The 11,182-nt window shown below is 39.0% G+C and overlaps 1 long non-coding RNA gene across 2 annotated transcripts; it reads left to right on the top strand.

The window, feature by feature from the left end:
* Positions 1-636: 636 nt before the first annotated feature.
* On the top strand, positions 637-3,514 carry LOC138919170 (uncharacterized). Of its 2 annotated transcripts, XR_011429145.1 has the most exons (3): positions 637-824; positions 2,501-2,650; positions 3,207-3,514. It is a non-coding gene; the product is annotated as an uncharacterized lncRNA (long non-coding RNA). The 2 variants fall into 2 exon arrangements; XR_011429144.1 differs by lacking the exon at positions 2,501-2,650.
* The last annotated feature ends 7,668 nt before the right edge of the window (positions 3,515-11,182 follow it).

The raw sequence follows: 11,182 nt of genomic DNA on the forward strand, positions 1-11,182 counted from the left end.
CGCTGCTTGTTTCTTGAGGGGCTTCAGTTTGCTCATGTGCATTTTGGGACTAATCATACCCATTTCCCAGGCTTCCTAAGAGATGTCATGTGAACGCATCCAGGCACAGAGCCTGACTCCTATTATGTGCTCAAAAATGGTACATGAATCTGAAACAGTGGTGGCAAGAAGCCTACCTCTCTCACTCTCTGATAATGTTTTTCATTATTGAATAGCTTTATCATAGAACTATCTACCTCACAATGAGGAAAAAATCCATCTCGGTGTAACTTCCACCCATGAGACCCCTGGGCAAGGATGAAATGTCTTCCCATTTTCCTGGCCTCCCTGCTACTGAGGACAGACAGCAAAGGGCCGCTGTGGTCAGAGAGCCGAGGAGCCAGACAAGCCTCTGTGGTTATGCACTTATTTATTTCCTTATTTATTACTTTTGCAGCTAACGTTTTTACAATCATGTTATTTTGTGGTTTATTTGCAAAATGCATTGTGAGCCAAGTTTTCTTCCAATGTGCTCTGAGTTGGAAAAGGGTTGCACAGCGGAGCCCACTGAGAGGTGAGGGGAGGGCAAGAGAGCAGTTGCAAAAAGGTTATATAATTGATATATCTCTTAATGATCCTTTCTTTGTAATCAGGCTGCCCAAGGCAGATGGAGGAATGGAAACTGAGAAAGCATCATAGGCTCATGTCTAACAACATGAACAGACTCTGGAACCTCAGAAGTAAAATGCAAAGGCGAGGACAGCCCAGGAGGAAGCTCCACTCCTGCCTAAGGACCCCAAAGCACTCAAACGCTATCTTCTGAAGGACTTTGGGAGACAATAGAGGTTGGTTATAGAGGAATGATAGATAATGAATTAATTCATAAATATTATTATTAAGGAGCTTATTATAATTACTTTTTGAAGATTTTTATAAAAACAAAAACCCAGTTTTCAGAGATGAGCTGAAATGGGGCTCAAGAGACATTCTGCCAGAAGCTGCTTTTCGCTTTATATTTTTCCTTCTTCACCCCCCTAGGCAATAGTAGATTCCTGAGAGGATGCCCTGTTGTTGGTGAAGCCCGTTTTAACTGTATTCAGGTTTGTTCTTGTATTATTCCATCTGGTGGCTCCCCAAACCACTTTCCTTTTTTACTCTCCTTGTAAATATTTACATAAGAAGGTTCTTCCAATGGCAGGATCCTATATTGGTGGACTGGCGCAAAGCAAAGAGTCTTGATGCATTTTATTTCTTTTACGAACAATTGGGTTAAGTGGATTCTCTCTCAGCTCATTAAAAAAAAATCCTTTCATTTCAGTAACGTCATCAGAAACTAAGTAGCATCAGAGGGAAAAATAAGTTTGCAATGTACAGCCTCCAGTGGTAATCTCTGAGCTGCTCCATAGCTGTTAGTGGTTAATACAAGAACTGGCGATTGTAGTTAATGGCTGGAATGCAGTGTGCATTTAAGGGCTTCATCCCCCTAGACAGGACAAGGATCTGGTGTGTTTGCTGGGTTGGCTGGATGGATGAGACAAGACAACTAAATCATGAGATCAAGATATGGTTCCCAGACTTCAGTCAGCAGCTCATCTTGCCACCCTCCCTAAGGCTCTGTCTCTGCTTTCTCTTCTCTGCCCTCCCTCCTTGACAAGTCCACTCTTGTCCATGACTTTAACTGACACCTCTCTACAGATAAAATCCAATCTTTCTCTTTAGCTTTGACCTCTTTTCTGAGCCTCGATTTTGTATTTTCAGCTTTTTAGATTTTTCAGCGAGATAGCCATCAGTACCCTAACTCAACAGGACAAAAGCCAGCCTCATCTCCATCTGGACCTGGTCCCACTGTTGCTCCTGTGACTGTAGCCTCCCACCCTCACCCAAAGCAGCATCGTTCTCTCAGACACTCACTTCCTAAATCTGTCACCTTTGACTCCTCCCTCTCTCTTGCCCCAAATCTAATCAGTTACCAAGTGCTGTCGATTTTAGCACCTCATGAAGACTTGCGTGGATGTATCTCTGTTTCTATGCCAGCAGTCATTGCCCTAGTCTTCTTTACATTTTATATATTTATTTATCCATATGCTCATGCATTCAATACACATATAGATTGGATATATGCTATATTCTACAGGCTAGACACTTAGCAGTTGCTGAGGATACAGAAGTGGACAAGACAAAAAAGAATCTGTACCTGCTATTGAGGGTGAAGATACACATTTAAAAATTTTAAATATTAAGCAGCATGTTTAGTGTGACAGTAGGGGAAAAACAGGGGATGTCACAGGTCTCTGTATCCTCTGATTCTCCCAAGATCCTGCAACATACTGTTGCCATATTCATTTACCTGACCACATCACTTTCCTTCTCAAATGCCATCAATGTTCTTTACTATTACCTACTCATTTCATGCCACTTATTTATTCATTCATTCATCATTCATGTATTCTTGTGCTTCTCTCTCACACTGTGCTGTTTATTGTCTCCACGTCCTTGCTAATGTGAATCTTTCTTCCTGCAGTACCCAATCTTTGCCTCACCCCACCCAGCCATTCTTCACTTGGTTAATTGAAGAGACACCACCATTAATGCGGATATTAACACTTCTAGGAAGACCTCTGCACTCCTGATGCTCACCAGCTTCTTCTCTATCCCCTCATCCACCCATTAGGTACCTGTTCACTCTTCATATCTTTAGGAGAACATCACTGCAGTTGATACGGATTAATTTGGCTATGAACTCATGGTTCTGTGACACTAGCCTTGACCTAAACTTGCTGTTTGTAGCAAGTCTTCCATGAGTTAAAACCCCTGCTTTCCAAACACACGGTCTTTGATTTGGCTGATTCTTCCTGGCCTTGGTCACTCTTGCCTGGGGTAGAGCCTGCCTCCTATAAGCTGCAGTCCACAGAAGCTGCTATTAACCTGGGCTCTTTGGTCAGTACCAGGCCATGCCAGATTTAGAATATGCAGAAGAGACAGTTTCCATATGATCATTTATTATGTGACCTAAAATAAAAGGGCAGTGCATTATAAAGCTGGGCAGCAGCATCTTCATGCGAAATATTACTGCTGTATGTTCCTTCTTTGTCTTTGCCTGATTTGCAGCTGGGGAAAGACAAGGTTTAAAGAACAGTATCTTATATGTATTATAATAAATTAGAAGAAATGATAGAGATGTGAGAAATCAGATTTATGAACACAAATTTCTGTATTTGTTCTCCTAGGTTTGCATGGCTGCAATGAAAATTGGTTAGATGGTATGACATTTTGTCCAGTCAGTCTACTATGTTTTGATTCCTTTATATTTAGTGTCCCTTCACCCCACTTCTTTTCAAAAGAAGACTAGCTTTCTTGAGAACACAGAGCATCTGCCATGGAGATGTTGTGAGCACCAGAGCAGCCCAAGGCTGTTGAGTAACACCTGCCTGCAGCTGGACTCAAGATGGGACTGGGTTCTGAGAAAGACTGCACACTCTCCCTATTGGAAAGACAGACATCATTTCGGGAAATATTCAATAAAAAGTTTCTGAGACACAGAGTCCCATTCATGGTGGGAGGGATTGAAGGGAGCTGTTTTCCCTCTTAAGGCTTGGCTCAGTCTGGAAGGATGCTATTTAATGTAACCCAGAACTGATGATTTTGTTGATCATGTTTCAAAACCCCTGCCCTTTAAACGAGTTCCCAGAGTAAATTGAGTGCAATTGTGGGAAATTGAAGTTTTTTTTAAAAAAGTCATTATTATTTTTTTGAGATTTGAGGGAGAAGATGACAGGAGACGCTGAATGGAAACCTGCCCAAGGACAGAAAAATAAAAGAGGCTGGGGGAGGTGGGGATGAATAGAGCAAAGAAAGACGAGAATTCTGGGTCGGAAACTCTTGCTGAATGAGTCATTCTGCAGGACAAATAAAACCTCACTCATCACCCTGTCTTCCTTCTCTGTAGCGACAGAAGCAAACAGGGGGGCCCTGGAAAAACATCAGCAACTTCTTGTAGCATCTGTAGGTGGGGAAGGTTTCCAAGCCACAGAGAGGGCTGTGAACGCGCTTACCGGGGCTCCAGTTTTTCTCAGCCAAATAGGAAGAACCTCCAAATTGACCTTGGAAAAACATACGCACTGAAGGAAAAAATATTCTAAGCTCCCCCTGTGTATTTGTATTAAGAGATTTTTAAAAAAAGAAACAAATAGATTGCTTTCCAGTTTTCCATGAAAAGAGTTTGAATGCTCTCAGATTTGCAGTGGCAGAATCCTTAAAGTGGGTTTTGAAAGGCTGTAGAGAGGACTTAAGCCTTGTCCCTCTTTAATGAATACAAGGTCATCCACATAGTGCAACCATATTCATATTAAAAAGCCTAAGGGGGAAAGCATTCTTGCCACTCCTTTCTGCAAAGATTGCAATTAGCATTTTTATGAAGAACATAAACTCTCTGTGTATCAAAGATGCACTTTTATTACTCTGAAACTGGCTCGAATAAGCATCCCGCAAATGTTTGGCTCTTTCCCTTCCAGGAGGAGGCCAATTAAAACACAGTCTGTCTCACTGCCAGCCCCTACCCACCCTGCAGTGGAGCAACAACAATACCGAGATGGTAGCGTTGGCGCCCTCAAAAGTGGCTTTTCAGTTATTGGGCACCTGGAAGGAAAATAATGATTTCTTGGCTGTCATCACACACATACACACAAAAACAAAAACCCAAGGCTTATTTTGCTTTCCCCTCCTCACTCCAGTTATGAATTGCTTGGTTCAGAAGGATGCTTTAACTTGCCACCAATTGTGTCAGCTGTTCTCCCACCTCTGGAGCAGCAAGGCTCCAGGGAGAGTGGCAGTTGACCACGTCTTAATGGCTCAGCATGCTTTTACAAACTGTACTGCCCTCTTGGACAGCAGCCTGTGCCAGTGGGCTGCTTTCTGGAGGAGAGGCACAGCTACGCAGTCCCCCTGTGGCTAACAACTGACTGTGCCATTTGACTTCGTTTTCTTAGGTATTGTCTGACATGGCCAGTGGTTTTTCTATTATAGGGGGCTCTCTATCATGATATGGGGTAGAGAGTGGAAACGATAGTGTCTGCCTGCTTTTGGAGCCAAAGGCAACAGGCCAAGTTTTACTTCATTCATTTGATTCTATTCGTGAGCCAAATGGGTCTTGCTAAAATATTTAGTCTCCATATACACAATAAATAATCTTGAACCAGTCAGGCAAAAGTATAAATAAGCTCAATATCTCTTTCCGTGGAAATGGCACCACACACAATGTAAGCAAATGATGCTCAGTAAATGTTTCTTGAATGAAGGAATTAATATGCCAAGGCTGGGGGGAGTCCTTTCTACCAAATGACTTTAGATACAATTTAATAATATTTTCCCAGTGTACCTCTATTCATTTTCCTCCGCTTTCTGTTGTGATGAAATTCATTCTTGTGATTGCTATACTAATATTACCTCTGACAATGAATCTTCCAGATTTCAGACAAAGAATTGGACTGACTTCATATGAAATCACTTAATGCAATACTGGGAAGTGTAACAGTTTTGATGCTTTTAACTGCAAATAAGAGAGTACTTGTCAAAACTAATTCAAACAGTTCAGATTTATTAATAAAACTTACAAAATAAGATGTCCAGAGATTAGCAGTTCTGGGTTTGGATCAGCAACTCATCGATGTCAAAGGGTAAGATCAGCGTCTCTGGAATTTTCTTTTTCTTTTTTTCATGCTTTCAAGATGGCTGTTACAGTTCCAAGCATCATGTTTTCATAGAATAATGTCTAAAACACGACATAAGAGACTTTTTCAAAAGACCTAAAACACTTCCATTATGTCTGATTTTCCATAACTTGGCCATATGCAAAGTAAAAAATTTCCGTGATTAACTTAGACCCATTGTATTAGTTTCATAAGGCTGCCATAACAAAGTACCACCGACTCAGTGGCTTAAATAACAGATATTTATTTTCTCACAATTCTGAGGCTAGAAGTCCAAGGTTGGGTTAATTTTTTTCTGAAGTCTCTGTTCTTGGCTTGTAGATGACTGTGCCTACCTGTGTCTTCACATGGTCATAAGGACACCAGTCATAACGGATTAGGCCCACCCTAGCGACTTTAAATTGATTATCTCTTTAAAGATCCTATCATCAAATATAGTCAAATTCTGAGGTAATGGGGGTTAGGACTTCAATATATGAGATGTGGGAGGGATAGAATTCAGTCCATGGTATCAATTATGATTGATGCTGTGGGATTTGGCATATTACTGCTCAGGCAACATTGGGGTTTGGTTAATAAGAAAGAAGGAAGAATGTCACAGATATCCTTACTTATTGTCATAATTATTTTTTCATGTAATGATTGTTGAGATGCCTTTTTTCCCCAAACATAACCAGTTTTGAAGAGGTCAGTGTTACAAATGATTCAGAGAAATCAAAGATCAAGGTAATCGATCACATCTGTCTCTAGCTATGTCCCTTAACAAATGGCCAGCCTGTACCCAGTGTCAGCGTATTCTTTTAGTAACAAGTGCACAAGTAAGGAAAATAAGGGGATTTTCTTAACAAATGGCACAAGTCTTTCTCTTAAGGAAAAGATGTCTTGGTTTAGAAAATTTCTTGAAAACTGCCTGGTGGGAAAGCGGTACTCAGAGGCTGTGGCTTATCAGGAGCCAAGATAACAAAGAGAAGAATAAACTTCTTTGAATGAATCATGAACAGGAATTTCAGAGTGTAGGGAGAAAAGTGAGAGGAAACAAGGCTGAAAATCTTGGGAGGAAAGTGGACAGTAACAATACATGATTGTGGACAAATCAAAGGCTTCCTAGAACACAGAAATCTGGTGTTCAGTTTGAATATATTTTTGCTGGTGTGAGGTAGCCCTCTCCTCAGCCACCTTCCTTTGCTCATCTCTAAAACATACTAAATGCATGCCTAGCTCAGGAGAATTGAGTTTTAGGGAAGGGACTGGGCTGCAATGGCATTGATATGTCACGAGCAGAATTGGCAGATGATTCACAAATGGAATTGATTCAACCAAAGCAGGATTTCGGAAACACAGGTAGCTATGAGTTGTAGTCACTTCTTACTTCTACCTCCAGGCAAGAATAGAAATCTCGGAAGACTATTTCAAATTTTATAGGACACTCAAAGGGAGATGAGAGTAAAGACGTATTTGATTCAATCTTACCTATACTTTAAGGGGCAAAGTGATCCCAGATGTCATCCAGGTTACATATGTATTATAACACTATTACTTTTTAGAAATAACAGTCCAACTTTATGTTAGATTATAAATAATTTTAAAGTGTTTCTCCATGTATTATTCTTTATTCTCTAAGTCTTCTGCTTTTATCTTACATGATTATTGTAATCTGGGAAAACCAGCACAAACTTTTTTTTAACATCTTATTTATCTATTTTAAAAGCTTACTTTAAGGTAATTTTAAATTGACATGCAGTCATAAGAAATAGCACAGACAGATCCCATGTACCCTTTACCCAGTTTCTACCACAGTAACATCTTGCAAAACTGTAGTACAATATCATGACCAGGATATTGATTTTCATACATTCAAGATACAGAACATTCCACCACGACAAGGACCCCTCTTGTTGCCCTTTTATAGCCACACCCACTTCCATTCTACCCTAACCCTATTCCCCCTTAACCTCTGGCAGACACGAATCTGTTTTTATTTCCATAATTTAGTCATTTCAAGAATGTTGTGTAAATGGAATCATACAGTATATAACCTTTTAGGATTGGCTTTTTTCACTTAGCATAATTTCCTGGGGAGTCATCCAGCTTGTTGCATGTATCAACAGTCTTTCCTTTTTATTGCTGAGTAATATTCATGGTACAGATGTACCACAGTTTTTAAAAAAATATTTGCCCATTGAAAGACATCTGGGTTGTTTCCAGTTGTGGGATTTTACAAATAAAGGTGCTTGTTACTAATTGCATTGTGTCCCCCACCACCACCCCAGAATTCTTATGCTGAAGTCCTAACCCCCAGTATCTCGGACTATGACTGTATTTGGAGATAGGGTCTTTACACAAGTAATCAAGTTAACGTGAAGTCATAAAGATGGGTCCCGATCCAATATGACTGGTGTTCTTGTTAAGAGGGTAAATTGGACACAGACACAGAGATACCACCATGTGAAAATGACATCATGGACTGGGGTGATGCTTTGATAAGTCAAGGAGCACCAAGAATTGCCAGCAAAACACCAGAAGCTAGATGAGAAGCATGGAACAGTCTATCTCACAACTGTCGAAAGGAAACAACCCCGCTAACACATTGATCTTGGACTTCTAGCCTCCAAAGCTATGAGACAATAAATTTCTGTTCTTTAAGCCACTCAGTTTTGGTACTTCGTTACAGCAGCACTAGTAAACTAACGCAATGCCATAAGCATTTGTGTATAAGTTTCTGAATAAATAAAACTCTTCATTTCTTTGGGATAAATGCCAGGGAGTACAATTGCTGGTTTGTATGGCAATTGCATGTTTAGTTTTTAAAGAAATAGCCAAACTGTTTTGCAGAGTATCTGTACCATTTAAATTCCCACCAGGAATGTATGAGTGATCCAGTTTCTCTGTAGCCTCACCAGCACTTGGTGTTGTCACTATATTTCATTTTAGTCACTCTAATAGGTGTGTAGTGCTATCTCATTACAGTATCAATTTGTATTTCTCTAATGGCAAATGACAGTGGGCATCTTTCCTGTGCTTGAATGTTCATTTGTTTTTACTGTTGAGTTGTGAGAGCTTTTACATATTCTAGATAATAGTCCCTCATTGTATATGTGATTTGCAAATATTTTTTCCCAGTCTGTAGCTTATTCTATCATCTCCTAAATAGGGTCTTTCCTGGAGCAGAAGTTTGTAATTTTTATATAGTTCACTTTATCATTTGTTTCCTCTTATGGATCATGCTTTTAGTGTCAATTATAAAAATTCTTGCCTAGCCCAAGATACTAAAGACTTTCCCTATGTTTTTAATAAAAGTTTTATAGTTTGCATTTTACATTTGAGTCTATAATCCATTTGAGATAATTCTTGTATAAGATGTAAGGATTAGATTGATATTTACTCTAGCACCATTTGTTGAAAAGGATCTCTTTCCTCCCTGTTCTGGTGTCTTTGTCAAAAATCAGTTGACAATATTTTTGTGAATTTATTTCTGGGTTCTCTATCCTGTTACATTGAGCTATGTGTCTATTCCTCCGCCAATACCAAATTGTATTGATTGCTATAGGTACATGGTAAACCTTAATATCAGGTAGAGTGATTCCTACCACCTTCTTCTTTTCTCCTTTGTCAATCTCTGTCTTTTAGTTGATGTATTTAGATCATTTACATTTAATATAATTATTGATATTTTAGGGAGTTAAGTTGCCATTTTACCTTTTGCTTTATATTTATTCCATATTTTGTTTCTCTTTCTTCCTATCATCCTTTAAGTTACTTGAACATTTTTTAAAATCTCATTTTTATTTTTCTATAGCTTTTTTGAATGTTATCTCTTTGTACAGCTATTTTAGTTGTTGCTCTAGGTTTTACATTATATGTTCATAACTTATCACTGCTTACTGCTGTCATTTTATCAGTTTGAGTGAAGTATGAAAATTTTACCTCCCTTACATTTCTTTTTTTTTTTTTTTTTTTTTTTTTTTTTTTTTTTTTTTTTTAAAGATTTTATTATTTCCTTTTTCTCCCCAAAGCCCCCTGGTACATATTTGTATATTCTTCGTTGTGGGTTCTTCTAGTTGTGGTATGTGGGACGCTGCCTCAGCGTGGTCTGATGAGCAGTGCCATGTCTGCGCCCAGGATTCGAACTAACGAAACACTGGGCCGCCTGCAGCGGAGCGCGCGAACTTAACCACTCGGCCACGGGGCCAGCCCACCTCCCTTACATTTCTTAACCTTCCTTCATTTAAAAGATAATTTTATTAAATATTTTCTCTACATACATTTAGATCCACATCAGATAGCATGATTATTTTTGCTTCAATAGTCAAAAATAATTTAGAAAACTTGAGAAGAAGGAAAGTCTATTTATCCATAATTTTGCTTACCGTATACTTCCTTCCTGATGTTACAAGAGTCCTTCTTTTATCATTTCTTTTTTATTTAGAGAGCTTTCTTAGCCATTTTGTTATGCTAGGTTTTTTGATGACAAATTCTCTTAATTTTCCTGTTTCTGAGAATGTCTGGCTTCCCTTTCACTTCTGAAGGATATTTTCAATGGAAATTGGATTCTGGGTCAACAGTTTTTTAATTTAAGAAGTTGGAAATGTTGTGCCACTTCCTTCTAGCCTCTGTGATTTCTGATGAGAAACACTGTCATTTGAATGGTGTTTTTCATATAGGTATAGTTTATTTCACTTTTGCTGCTTTCAATATTTTTCTTTGTCTTTAGTTTTCAGAACCCTGATTATGATACATCTTGGCATGAATTTCTTTGGATTTTCCCTCTGTGGAGTTCACTCAGCTTCTTCAATCTGTAGGTTTTTGTGTTATTTTGTGTTTGTTTTGCCAAATTTGGGAAGTTTTTAGGCATTATTTCTTCAAGTGCTTTTTCAGCCCCACTCTTTTTCTCTCTTTTTTCCAGCACTCTCTAACACAACTGTTAGATCTTTTGTTACATTCCCACCAATCCTGGAGGCTTTGCTCACTTTTTCTCTGATGTTTAGATTGGGTAATTTCTATTGTTTTTAAAGTACCTTAATTACTCTGTTGCAATTCTTGAGTCTTAGAGAAAATTCCCAATCAGCTATCTTGGTTAGCCATGTAACTCACCTCTTGCCACCTGGGGGGCCACTTTGACCTCCAAAATTACTTCTGCCTTCCAAAATGTCATGTGGGTTTCTCTTATTGACAAACTCTAATTTAGAATCATACAACAAAGGGGTTTCTGGAAAACGTAGTTAAATGGTTTTTGGTTTATCTACACCTCCCCGGTGAGTGAATGGTGCCCTATAATAGGAGAGGTAATGGACGCGAAAACATCCAGCTGGCCCAGGCAATCTGTCTTTCTGGAAAATTACTCAAATAGTTAGAAATACATTGCTAAATTCTGCCACTGGACCCATGATAGAGATAATTGGTTCTCCTTTTCCCAACAGAATGTTGAATTTGTTTTTGTTTTCATCACTTTTCCCAACTCATTCACCTTAAGTTACTATCTAAAGAGGACATCTGTAGTA

Source organism: Equus caballus, chromosome 19 (assembly GCF_041296265.1).
Source record: "Equus caballus isolate H_3958 breed thoroughbred chromosome 19, TB-T2T, whole genome shotgun sequence".
Classification (NCBI taxonomy): domain Eukaryota; kingdom Metazoa; phylum Chordata; class Mammalia; order Perissodactyla; family Equidae; genus Equus; species Equus caballus.